Below are 14,197 nucleotides of genomic sequence, written 5' to 3' on the forward strand. Positions count from 1 at the left end.
TGAGTACAGTAGTGGGCATAATGGAAAAACACTGCTTACTAAACGAGGTTATTTAAATAAAATATGGTATGTTGAATCATGGAACACTGTACTGTGGAAACATAAGAAATGAAAGAGAATGTGCACACTCTCCCACTTTAAAGGGAAGGGAGCAATGTGAACAGCAGAGGGTAAAATTCATAATATGGTTTAGAATGGGCTGCTGTCCCCTCTAGGAGAGCTCAGTGGGTAAGAATAGTGTTGTGTTCCTATATCAAGTGGGATGTCCTCAGATGTATTATGGGTATGACCTCTTCTGACACCCCTTCCCAATGAACTTGAAAGCTTTCTCAGGAAACCTCCAGGCCCTGACAGACCCTGCCCTACACATCAGGTAGAAGAAAGTAGAAGAGAGCATACATGTCTGGCTGTAGCTTTCCCAGAACCCCAGTCCTGGAAGGGTACAGGCTGTGGTGAGCTGTTCATGTGACATGTGCAGGACCCAGAGTCCAGTTGTTCCTAGGATAACCTGGCTGCCTCCTACCAGGCTGATTACAGAGGTAGGAAGGCTGCTGCAAGCTGAGAGAAAATTCCAGAAGCAGCTTTGAAGAAACCCTAAGAGAGAAATAAGCAAAAGGAGGGCACAGAGCATTGATCTCTCAGCCAAAAAATCAAATGGGCTAGCAGAAGCATCCACTGGAGGGTGGTGTCTGTCCAAATCTGGAGGACACAAGAGGGTGGGAGAGGGGTGGGCTGCTGGCTGACCAAGGTGGGGGTGAAAGGGCATGGGGGTTGCCCTTGAGCAGGTTCCACACAGGCAGGTTGGGCACTGTCCTCCATAGGCACGGCAAGCTCTTCTAAGATGAAGCTCCCTACCCAGCTCCTGTTCCTGTTCCTTACCCTGGACATGCAGCATTGGTGGAGTCAGTCCGACGGTATGTATGCAGACCTGGGGACCCTAGGTTCCTGGGAGGGCCTGGCCCTGGACACACAGTGCAAGACGGCTGGAGCTAAGGAGCTGGGACCCAGGAACGAGTCACATTGGCAGCCCTTGCCCTAGGCAGCCCCAGGTTGCCCCCTTAACGCAGTAGCTCTGGAGTAGTCAAGGCTGGCCTGGCCCCTTTGGCCTTTGATTTTGTGAGGAAGAGTAGCCCAGTAGTCCAGTCTCTTCACTGAACTAGGTCTGTAGGAATTCTGATCTAGAACTGGGCCAAAGATGGGGTGAGCACTTTGAGGGCTCTTCACAGGGCAGCTGAAGATGCAGGGATAAGATGACAGAGGCAGGAGGTTTGTGAGAATGTGCGTGACTTAGTCTAGTGATGGGCAGTGGGTGACTGAGCAAGACACTTGGTCCTGAGTGAAGGAACCCCAGAGAAAGGACATGGAACTTAGTGATACAGGTGGGCTGGAGTGTGGGGAGGCAGAGAGCTGGCTGGTTTGGTGGTAACTTTTGTTGGGGGTTCATCTAAGAAAAGTGAAATTTGAAAAAATGTTTTGTTTGGTTCTACTTCCTCATTTCAGTATTACTGAGATGTCACGTGTGTGAGAGTGAGAATAGCTATAGCTGTGATAATCCAGCGAACTGTACCACATCAGAGAAGCAGTGTATTGTCGCTGTCACAAGTAAGCATCTCACTTCATGTGGAAGGTCCCAGCAGTAGGGCATAAATGTCTTCAGAGCTTAAGAGCTGTATGATTTGCATTACTGGAGAATAACTAATAAAAAAAATGACCCTTAAAAAAAACTTGAATAGGAAAGCTATGAGATGCCAAGACTATGGCAGGAGAGGGAGGCTTAGTATTGGATACCATGGAGTCAGCACAGGGTGATACCTGCCATCAGACAGTCCAGATAGAATATGGGGGTTGGAGGGGATCATCAGAAGAAAGTGAGGCACCTGTGATCCCAACACTCTAGGAGGTTACAAATTTAAACCCACTTTGAGCAAGTTAATGACTTAGGGAAACTGTCTCAAAATAGAAAATAAAAAGGCTGGGGATGTACCACCAAAGAAGAGGTTTATTTTTATTCTCTTTGTTTTGTTTTGTTTTTTTGAGACAGGGTCTCACTGTATATGACAGACTGGCCTCGAACTCATGGTGATCCTCCTGCCTCAGCCTCCTGAGTACAGTACTGGGATTACACACATGTACCATCACACCTGGCTTCAATTTTGCCATTTTTAGATGAAAAAAAAAATTAAGCTCTAATAACATTAGGTACCTCCCTGAGAAGAGCATCTATACTGCTTTTACAGGGTATAAGCTTCAAGTGTGTTTGCTTTCTCCCTCTCTTTTGTTCTTTCTTTCTTTCCTCTCTCTCTGTCTGTCTGTCTCTGTCTGCCTATCTGTCCGTCTCTCTCTGTCTCTGTCTCTCTCTCTCTTTCTCTCTCTCTCTTTTTCTACTTCTTCTTCTTTCTTCTTCTTTCTTCTTCTTCTTCTTCTTCTTCTTCTTCTTCTTCTTCTTCTTCTTCTTCTTCTTCTTCTTCTTCTTCTCCTTCTTCTCCTTCTTCTCCTTCTTCTCCTTCTTCTCCTCCTTCTCCTCCTTCTCCTCCTTCTCCTCCTTCTCCTCCTTCTCCTCCTTCTCCTCCTTCTCCTCCTTCTCCTTCTCCTTCCTCCTTCTCCTTCCTCCTTCTCCTTCTCCTTCTCCTTCTCCTTCTCCTTCTCCTTCTCCTTCTCCTTCTCCTTCTCCTTCTCCTTCTCCTTCTCCTTCCTCCTTCTCCTTCTCCTTCTCCTTCTCCTTCTCCTTCTCCTTCTCCTTCTCCTTCTCCTTCTCCTTCCTCCTTCCTCCTTCCTCCTTCTCCTTCTCCTTCTCCTTCTCCTTCTCCTTCTCCTTCTCCTTCTCCTTCTCCTTCTCCTTCTCCTTCTCCTTCTCCTTCTCCTTCTCCTTCTCCTTCTTCTTCTTCTTCTTCTTCTCTTCTTCTTTTCTTCCTCTTTCCAATATACAGAATTCAACCCCAGGCCTTTCTCCTAAGCTATAATCTCAGCATTTTTTTTTTGAGACCATGTTTCACCAAGTTGCTGAATTGCCTGGGCTGGGCTTAAACTTGTAATCCTCCTGCCTTAAGCTCCCAGAGTACTGGAATTACATGCATACCATCACATCACTGTTCAAGTGTGTTGTTGATGGAGTGTGCATGCTTTTAAAAGTCTGCACACCAGCCACTCTATCATCTGCAATTCTTCAGAGAGATATTGGGTGCACAAAGAGTCCTGAAAGGGGGATCAGAAAACTCCACAACATTCTGGTATTTTTTAGGGCCTAGGAATTTAAATTCAGATTCCCCAGGATCTTGTAAGTTCCAGGAGTTTGAACAATGCTGGGGCAGTGGTCAGGGCTCAGTTCAGCCAACACAGACTTTATTCCTTGGCATGGAAAAATTATTTGGACCATGAAGAATAAGATGGTAAAGTACTAAGCTCAGCCTCTCACAACTGAGCCAGGTCACCAAGGATCCAGCTGTGGGCAATGCTAGGATGTCAGCAGTTTTTTGCCCAAAGTACCTGTACATGGTCACAAGGGCTTGATCCAGCCTTATGTTTAAGAACTGAAAGACCAGCAGGGCTATATTTCCAAACAGAGACCCACATCCCTAGTGCATATGGGTAGATCAGGCCAGAGCATGTGAGGGCCACCTATCCTTCACAAGCCAGCCCTCTTCCTAGCCTTACTCCTGGGTGATGGCTCCTACCTAAAACTTGATACCTTCATTGGGCCCCCCAGGAATATGGGCTTGATAGGCAGATGGGAAGACAGTGGTTCCAAGGCTTTGTACTCATCATTTCCTTCTCTTTTTTTCTTTCCTATTAGAAATACTCCCACGCTTTTTCATGGTTTCAAAGCAGTGCACCACATTTTGTCCAGTAATTGAGTTACCTCCTGAAACTAGCAAGCCGTTTTTAATGGAAAGTCCCCCACCGTTCTTATACGTGAAGTGCTGTAGAGAGACACTGTGCAATTTAAAGGGACCAGATATTCCACTGGACACATTCCGAGAGCTGGAACAGGCTGGAGGAGCCCATAAGAGGAAGTGTAGCCACTCAGTGTCAGCCCTCCTCACAGTCATGTGCACTGCCCTCACAGGCCTGGGCATCCTCTGAGATGCAAGAACCTGGGCTGCCTTCTGTGACACAAATTCACTGCCAACTGTCAGCAGCTGTTGCATTAAAGTTACTTTTCATTGACTATCTCTTGGTCTGACTCATCAGAGGCCTCAGAATGGATGGGTGGGAACCAAGACTAGTGGCTTTGTGTCCCTGGAGTTCTTCACTTCCATCAGAGCAAGTCCCAATTCTTGGTCATGGTTTTATTGATCAGTGTCTCTGAAATCAAATTTTGTGATGCTTCATTGGTGATCGCATCTTTTTTCTGCTTCTCTGTTGCCATTGATGAGAAGACAGCCCTTGCCATCCATGAAGTCAGTGTGCTTCTGACCTTTTAGAAAGCTGGAATCAGTGGGGGACACTGAATTGGGGTATATATTTCTGGAACAATGGACTGCTCAGCATAACTTTGCCCACTAACTGACACAGGTACATGGGCTCATGATTCCTTCCACATATATTTGTCCAACTTCTCAAAGATGAACCAGTGAGACTGCATCAGCACCTTCTCTGAGCTCCAAAACCAAGATGGTCATCCACTGAAAATGAGATTTCCAAGTCAGCATTCTGTACTTCCCAAGTACTTGCTTCCATGGTGCTTTACTCTATGTCAGGGTGCAGGCTAGAAGGGAATGTACCCACGTGTTATTTCCTCTACTCTCTCTTCTTGTCTGATACAAGGAGATTGTTCAATGGGTAGACCTGGGTAACCTTCTAGAAAGAGTTTCTGTACTATTCTGAGGCACATGGGATAAGGCCATCTCTGTCACATTTAACCTTCCAAACCTGAGACCAAAGTTCTTCCTGCAGGCAGTGGACAGGTAGGGTCTCTGAGGGCAGGCCATCAACCCCAGGACTCAGTGGGACATCAAACATACTTATCCATTTCCCCATTGTAGGTTCTGAATTCACACCCCACTCTTGACACCTGCACTCCATACAACACTCCAGCTACTTCTAATTCAAATCCTTGAGTTAGAATTCAAGGACATCACTTTTATTAGGGCAGATGTATTATTCAGACTTCCCATATTGGACACAATACCCAATGCCCACAATATAAAGGAGGAAACTTTTAATTTCTCTCACTTTTCAAGAAGGTTTAGTCCATGATCAGCTGACTCCAAGGCAGAAACATCTTGGCAGAAAGGCTGGTAAAGCAAAGATTTTCATTCCATGGCAGCTGGCAAGAAGCAGAGCAGTGGAACAGTGCCACAGTAGAAGGAGTAGGAGACCAGACATAGACTCTCAGCATCACAAATCAATGACCCAGACCTTTGCTCCACCAATCCATGGAGCAGTTCTCAAAGTTAGTCAGGTTGACAGCCATAACTGCCATAGTAGGCAAAAGCAGTGAATACAGGCAAGAGTTGCCATGACAATCTGACTTTAAGGTCTTTTCAGATGGAAGATAATGTACAATTTGGAAAAGAATAAGAAAGTTAAGAAATGTAAATATAGAAAAGTCCAAAATTTGGAGCTCATAGGCCTTTGACATTATTAGTAGGAGTGCTTTTAATTTCTTGATTATGGTTATGATTATCCTGTTCACTGTAGGTTTAAGAGTTAGAATAAATCAAAAATATGCTTTGCCAGGGTTAGATATCCTCTCTAGAAGGGTCCTGTGGAAAGAAGAGAACAGGAAGTAGTCCCCAGCAATAGTCATTGGTGAATACAGGATAGTGATACGAATGTGAAGGTCTTGTCCAGAACAAAGACTTAAAGAAGCAGCAGACCAGCCCTGATGAGCCCAGAGGGCCCACACAGGAAGAAGGGAATGGAAGCAAGTCCAAGGCCAGGCAGGAAAAACAGCAACAGGCAGGCATACATAGAAAGATCGTATTTGAGAAGGCACCAGGAATTGAAATGCTTCATTCTCAACAGTCACATTTTCTTTGCCCTGTGTTTCAAAACAAGTGCTCAAATAAAGTTGGACTTTGAGTAATATAACAGCAACCTACAGTCTTTTAGGGCAAGAAGAGACAATGACAACATTAAAATATGCTCAACAAGAAGTTTTTTACAGTGAACACCAAAGTCTGGTCCATAAAAGAAGAAATTGGTCATTTGGGTTGCACCAAAATGAACGTGTTTTGTTCAGTCAGGCATGACAGCACATACCTATAATCCCAGCCTTCTAGGAAGCTGAGACAGGAGAACCATAAGTCTGAGTCAAATCTGGGCAACTTAGTGAGGGTCTAAAAATAAGGAAAATGGTTGGGAATGTATTTTAATGTGCAGACTCTGGGATCAATCTACAGTACAAAATAAAACTTTCCTCTGCTAAAACTTCTGTAAGAGGAAAAAAGACAAGGTACAGGCTTGGAGAAAATATTTGTAAACCACATAGCCGACAAAGAAGATTATTTAAAGTATACAAAGAGCTCTTCAAATTCAAAATTGTGAGTTTAATAAATCCAATTAGAAAATGGGCTGGGCATATGAGCAATCATTTCATGAACAAAGATATTTGAGTAGCAACTAAACACATGAAAAAATGTCTGTCCAAGTCCCCACCTTTGTCTCTGCCTCTCCCTTCCCTCAGGGATCCCTTCCCCTTCCCTTCCCTTCCCTTCCCTTCCCTTCCCTTCCCTCCTCTTCCCTTCCCTTCCCTTCCCCTCCCTTCCCTTCCCTTCCCTTCCCTTCCCTTCCCTTCCCTTCCCTTCCCTTCCCTTCCCTTTCACTTCTCTCACTTTCCCACTTAAATTGCTCTCCAGGCCTTCCCTTCCCTTTGCCCTCTTCCCCTATTCCACCTGCTTCTCATTTCTCCTCCACTATCACTGGCATCTGCTGTCACTGTCTTGTGAGAGCCTGTTGTTATATTTCCAGGATTTTGTGAGTCTTTCTAAAAGAGTCATTATCAAAAGCTAACCTATGCCAGCCTACAATTAAATTATATTAAAACAAATGTGAGACTTAGAGCTACTTTGGAGGCTGTTTGTATGCAGCCACCCAATGAAAGGACATGTAGAGCATCTCTTCACCACCAAACAACTCTCTACCTCTCTGTGTTCAGCTGCAGCACAGTGGTGCCATGGTATCTAGCATGGTGCAAGTATCCACAGGATACTTCCTGGCAACTTCAGTGGTAACACTGAAATCAGGTCTCTATTTAGTGCTTTATTGATTGTCTAGACTTATGAAGATGATACAGAAATGTTAATAAGGTAGAAACATGTTATTTGTAACTGTTACATTGTGAATAGCATGAAGTGTGCTTCCAGGATTTGAAAACTACTGTTCCATTTAGCAAAGACTCCTTATATCACTGATGACAGAGTCCAACATATATCAGATATGTGTCACACTTCTCTCTTACTGTTTAATGTTAACAAAAGTATCATGTCAAACACACACTTCTCTGTGGGTACATAAGAAAACAGTGAAGCATTCTGTGAGAATTAGTTAGCCATGCGGAATTTAAGAGTATTGTGTATCTCATTATTATTTGTAAATTGTAAGTCATACTCTTCATGTAAGTGAAACTTCTGATAATTTACACTTGTGTGGGGCTTAAGCTTAGTTATTTCCACTGAACTGGCTTGGAAGTTGTCCAGAGATTAGTAAAGCACAGTATAGTGCGTTAGGGTAGATCATGAAGACATGACCTTGAGCTCTCTGTCTAGTCTCTGGCACCTTTCTCTCTGGCACTGTTCTCTCTTGCTCTGTTTTCTGGCCACCACAAACTAAGCAGCTTTGCTAAGCCATGCCCTTCCACCATGATGTTCCTGTCTTGAAGCCCACTAGCCATGGACTGAACACTGAAATCATGAGCCCCCAAAAAACTTTGCCTTTAAATTATACTTATCTGCTATTGTGTCTCAGTAATGGAAACGCTGAGTATTACACCATGTGTGATGAAATTTTTGGGCAATCTATTTTATGAAGAAAAGAGGTTTATTTTGGCTTGGAGTTCCTGAGGCTCATGAGCATAGTACTATTTTTTCTTACCTCTTGTAGGACCTCATGGCATATAGCATTGTAGTAGAAGAAGTGTGTGTCAGAGGGAGAAATCACATGGTGAGACAGGAAGCCATGCAGCCTCTGCAGACCTTAGAAACCCAGGAGTGAAAATTGCTCTTTAAGAGCCACCCACACTCATGAGAACTAAGAAAGCAAAGAAGACATAGCCAGGTTGAGAAGCCAAATGTTCTTGTCTCGTGGGCTGAGAGGATGCCAGTTGATAGGTCTCCTCAGCTCTTCAGGACTGTAAGATACACATTCTGTTGTGGGGGTTATTTCTACCACTGAAGTCCTCCTCATATAACGTACTGGCCCTCTCGATACCAGTCAGGACCACCATGGGCAATAGTAGTAGTACCCACACTAGGTAAAAGATATAATAAATATTTGTATAACTAATGAGTAAATTGATAACTTCTGTGCATGGAAGTTGTGCTTGTTTTCCGCATGCAACTCCAAGACCTCCAGGCATCAACCCCAACCCACACATTGGCCAGGCATCTACAGAAGAACCAGTGAAGCAGTGCTGCCTGCAGAGACTTCCAACCTCTGGAAGGTCACTGGGTTTCCACAACTTCCCTGGGACATCTCAACCAGTGTCACAGAAATCTCCACACACAAAGTTTCAGGGTGGGTCTACTGGTTTGGAGAAAGCTCACCTTCCCTACTGAATAGACTTAGCACTTTAGAGGTGCCTATTTGCTGTGAGCAGTCAGGCAGGACAGTATAGGAGAGTAGAAGCGGTAGAGAAATTAGACCCCAGCAAAACTAGAGCAGGACTGGGGTTGTGATACACCCTTTCAAAGCCATCCCTTTGGCCTCCTCCAAACTGTGACAGGGTGTGGGGGTAACAGGAAATCTTATACCCACTTGTCCATTTTTTGCCCTGGCCAGGTTTTCTTTCTGCCCAGCAAAGGTCTGAGTCAGCCGAAAATTCCCCCTAACAGATACCCCAGAGAATCATGATCCCAGGAAAAGGCTTCCTGACTCCACATTTTGGTTGGGGATCACAGCCACTCTGGGAGGTGATCTGGCTTGAAGCATCCCTCAACTTCTTCATCTGTGCCCCTCTTATACCCCAAGTGACTAGGCCATAATCCCCATCCTGTGTGTCTCCTCTGTCCCTCCCACTATGAACTCTTGGGTTTCATTGCATTCATTCTGCACACAGGGCTCAACACCACATACAAAACCGAGCAGCCTGTGCACATGACAAGAGAGAAAAACAATGGACTAATCACTCATCAAGAGTAGTACTAAGCTACAGTTCTTTGCATAACCTGAGGCTCCAAAGTTCAGTAACCTCCCAGGTGTCCCTAATGATGAAGTCTGCAGTTCTGAAGGGTGTCTCAGTTTCTAACTTCAAGAAGGTGTGAACTACCCACCACATGGGTGCTTGAATGTATGAGGGCAGCAAATTCTTGCATGATGGGCCCAAGCAGGACATTGTGGGCCTGGGCATGGGCCAGTGTGCACCTGGGGATGCAGTGGATCTTCATCCCTTTCCTCCATCAAAGTCCAAAATGCCAGGAACTCCAGCAGAAAAGAGTTCTGTGTGGGGTCAGGAGAAGCTCCCTGGAGAATGTAAAGGAGATTTTGCTGCCTGTGAGGCGAGTGCCCCCAGAGAAAGCGTTGGGAGTGCCTGGAGGGGAACCCATGACCCATTGGAGGTACAAGCTGAGAGACCAGCAGTCTAGGAGGGTGTTCCCATCACCAATATGGATTCTTAGCTGTGTGAGCCTACTGATGCTTAAGCCTATTTATAACTGTCATCATTGTCTGCCCTCTTTTTCAGGGTTCTCTAAAGAGAAGAGTCCTCATACAGGCCATGTTACCAAGCAGCCAATAGTTACTTGTTTTTTTTCAGTACTAGATATTATACCCAGGGCTAGTGCATGTTAGGCAAGTGCTCTACCACTGAGCTAAGTCTCCAAATTCTTATTTTATTGTATTTTATTTTGCTATTTTATTTTATGACATAGTCTTACTAAGTTGTCCAGGCTGGCCTTAAACTTGCTATCTTTCTTCCTCAGCTTCTCAAGTAGCTGGAATCACAGCACATGCCATTACACCCAGCTTCAAAAGGATCTTCTGCTAAATTCATGTAGGAATCACTAATTGACACAGTGTAGCTCCTTTAAGTATAATAGCCCTGAGCTCTGAACACCAATAGCTACTAACTCTTAGGGTTAGCAACCCTTTTTGCCACTCAGTGCAAGCAGTAACTGGCAAGCCTCAGTAATTCTTCCAGACATGAGAGACAGAAGCTCCTAAGTCTCTGAATCCATAGAAAAAAATAAAAAATACCTCTTGGTAAGTATTGGGCCCTTCTCTCCTATCTTACTGTGAGCCAATGGAAGGGAATCCCGATTAAGCTAGTCATTGCTCTGCTGTACTACCTGCCTTTGTTTCCCTAAGATTCTCAGAAGAAAAGTCATGGCCCCTCTTCAGATACATGTACCAGCTGAGGAACCAGCAAACAGGTCAACTTTCAGGCTGGCAGGTCCTACTAAGTTGGGCATGTCTAAGGGCACATGTGTCTTCACTATACTCTGTGACTCTGCCCATAGGGACCACAGTTCCTCCAGATAATGCCTGGACTTGGCATGCTTGGGTAAAATCCACCTCTCTACCCTGACCTTGTCTCTTTGTCTGTGAATCTGTCCACCTTCTAACTTCTCCAGTGGCAGCGATGTTGGTTCAGCAGGAGATGGCTTTGTGTGAGAGTCTCGTGGATATACAAGAGGTGGGAACAAAACTCTAGGGTCCTAAAGTGGGCAGAGAACTTGGCCTGTGTCATTGAACCTGCTGAGTTTGAAAAATTCTCTCTGAAAATATTTCTCAGTGAGTTGATCCTATCCTTGGATCCCAACCATGTCCTCCCTTTAGGGAGCAGGACTTCGGGCAAATTTTCATTTCCTACAGACTTTGCAAAAGAGGACAGGAGGCTGGTCACAGGGAAGTGGCAGCCTCCTGCTCACCCTGCACTGTTACCCAGGTCCCCTTGTCCCTCTCCTTTCCACTCCTCAACCTCCTTCCCTCCTGCCAAAAGCACACACCCCTGCGCAGTTCAGAGCACCCCTCCTTTCCAAGCATTTGGCAAAAATAGAAAGTACCTTTTCTAAAAAATAGTCTCTGAGGAATGGCTCTGTTGACTCATGGCATCTTCTAGGAAACTTGGCTTGAGGTCCTATGCTTCCCACAGTCACAAAACTCAGTGTCATCTGACAGGGGTCCAGGAAAGCTACACCTTACAAGCTGGACATCAGAGCCATCTCATGAACTCAATAGAGCAGGCAGCACTGTCCCATTTCTCACGTAAACTCTCAGGCCCTTGAAGGTAAGACAATCTCACATTTAATCAGATTACCCGAGAGTACTTGAGGCAGCCCCATCCAGTACTGAGTCCCCAGGCCCTGAATCAACCTCAATCTGCCCTTCTAGACCAGACCTTCCTGTAGTTAGCCCTATCCAGCCCCAGGCGCTCATTTTAAGAGACTGTCCCTGGTAGCCAGTAGAGTAGGCAGCACTGTCCCATTTCTCAGGTAAACAAACTGAAGTCCCAAAACAGAGGTGCTAAAGTGTGGGGAGCTCATTATAGGGTCTTTGTGTCCTTATATGTAACAAATGAAAGGTGAGAGAGGTAGAGATAGGATTGAGGCCTGAGGAGCTCAGCCCACAAAGCTATTGGGCATCCCTGAACCAATGCATATCCCCAAGAGGACCCTTCAGCAGGATAGGACACAGGCTATCCCTTCCAGCATCCATGGCTTCCTGAGCACTCAAACCCCCTTCACCATCCGTAGTCATACTAGACTATGGGGTCTAGCTGTGGGGTACTCTCCCAGGGGCCCCTGTCATCTAGAGCAGCCAAGGTTCTGAGAGACAAGACCCTGTCACCCTCACAAGTAGTGAAAGGATATATGGGCATGTGCATCTGCAGGTATATGCAGGCATAAGTGGGAGCCTGTGTGCCAGTATGAGAGTGTATGCATGCACGTGGTGAATGTATTTGAGTGTACATGTGTCTATATGCATTCATGTGCAAATATGTGTATCAGTGTGTAATTATGTAGGGGGGGAATGCATATGTTTATGTGCATCTGTCCATGTATAAGTAAATTCACATACAAGTACATGTGCCACAATGTGTATGTGAATCTGTAGGTGTGTGGAGGAAGTATATTGTCTATTAGTGTGTAAATGTGCATGTGTGTCAGTGTATGCATGTGTGTGTGTGTTCTGCATGAGTATAGCAGACTGTGACTGTGTGTCTGCATATGAATGCCTGTGAAGGGAGAGAGAGACTGGCAGCTCCTGCCAAAGGGACCTAAGGCTCACACCAGATGCTAGGAAAGGACTTGCTGCACAGGAGCGCTTTGGGACAATGTCCTTGAAGGATGGAAGGGCAACATGGGGTGTGGCCCACTCCACTCTGGGTTAAGGAAACCTTGACCGTCTGGTGGTTGCGCTCCTGCTTCGCTCAGGGCACTCCACACTGTATTTTGTTTTGCCACCAGGGAGTGCTAGAGAGAACAGGAGAGTGAGGGTGGCTGTGCACCAAGCAGGATAACAGAGCAGTAACTTCTGCCAGGAGGCTTCACCCAGAAGATGCTGGAGTCTCTATCACACAATGTTAGAACAGAAGTGAAAGACATCAGAGAGAGTGACCCTTGCCATGTTCTTTAAGATGACGTTGCTGCATTCGTCCATCCCTATCCTGCCTTGTGCTGGCTGGCAAGCATCTATTCACCCTTTCTGACCCATCACCAGTATGCTAACTGTAGGCCCAAAAGGCTCAGACCCATGCCACCGAGGACAGTGAGCAGAACTGTTCTAGGTGCACCTTATGTTGTTAGATTACTCAGTGTGCAAGATCCAGAACAAGTATACATCTACAAGGATGGAGATGCATCAGAAGTTTCCAGGGGCTCGAGAGAGGGCCGTGGGAAGTGGCTGTTGGCAGGGCAGGATTTCTTCATGTACTAATAAAAATTCAAAAATTAAATCATGGTGATGTACATCTTGGAGAATATATAAAAAATGACTGGGTTGCACACTTTAAATGGCTGAGTTGTGTGCATGTGAATTCGACCTGGATAGAGTTTTAGTAAAAGCCACTTCTGGCTCATGGCATATTGGCCTTCTCCCTTTTCTAAAACCAGCATTTTCCCAAGGAGCGCTCATTCTTTCCTTAAGGACAGTGTCAGAGCCCCGATGAGGGTGCTGGGCAGGCATGTGGATTCTTGGCCAGACTTTGGGCCCACATGTGTAGTCTCATGGCATCCTCTGGTGGAAGCTGGTATTGTTACCACAATCCTTGAGACAACTAGCATAGGCTGCTGAGATGGGGGCCGGCCCAGCATCTCACAGTGTAGGCACCAGTCCAGCTTTGTGGCTGTGACCTCATCTCTCCTGACTGACCCCTCTGGACTTCTAGGCTATTTTGCTTTCCCCAGCACAGGTATCCTCCACTGGGCACAGGAGCCCTTGGGCTCAGTTTTCCAAGTCCCCAGACACAGCCCCTTTTCATCTGCCTGCTAGTTGAGGCTTGAGTTCAAGTCCCACCTTGATAAGGGACCACGTGGGTACAAAGGGTTCCAGGAAGTCTTGGGGTGTCATAGGGGCTCAGTAGGGAGACCACATGGCCTTGAGCTGTGATTTATAAAGTATACACAGTGGTGAACACTTGTAATGCCAGCTAAATAGGATACTAAGACAGGAGGATCAAAAGTTCAAAGCCAATCTGGACAACACAGTGAGAGAAGCTTTATCAAAATACAAAATAAAAAAAGACTAGGCATATAATTCAGCGGTATGAGCCTCCTGGACTTAATCCCAAGTAGTTCAAAACACAAAAATTTAAAAATAGAAAAGTACAGTTGGCCCTCTTTCTATGGGTTCTACATCCATAGATCCCAAAATACTTAGACCAAATATTTTGGGGGAAATGCCTCTGAACTGAACATGCACTGACTTTTGTTATTGTCGTACACACTGATAACTATTCACTTAGTGCATATACTCTATTAAGTATTACAGTAATAGAGAGATGATTTCAAGTATACTAAAGATGTGTATAGGTCATATGTGAATACTACACCATCTTTATAAGGGACTTGAGCCCCCAAGGATGGGTCTGGTACCAGCT

Source organism: Cavia porcellus, unplaced genomic scaffold (genome assembly GCF_034190915.1).
Source record: "Cavia porcellus strain 051 isolate PalLab524CR breed Dunkin Hartley unplaced genomic scaffold, mCavPor4.1 scaffold_19, whole genome shotgun sequence".
In the NCBI taxonomy this organism is placed as follows: Eukaryota; Metazoa; Chordata; class Mammalia; order Rodentia; family Caviidae; genus Cavia; species Cavia porcellus.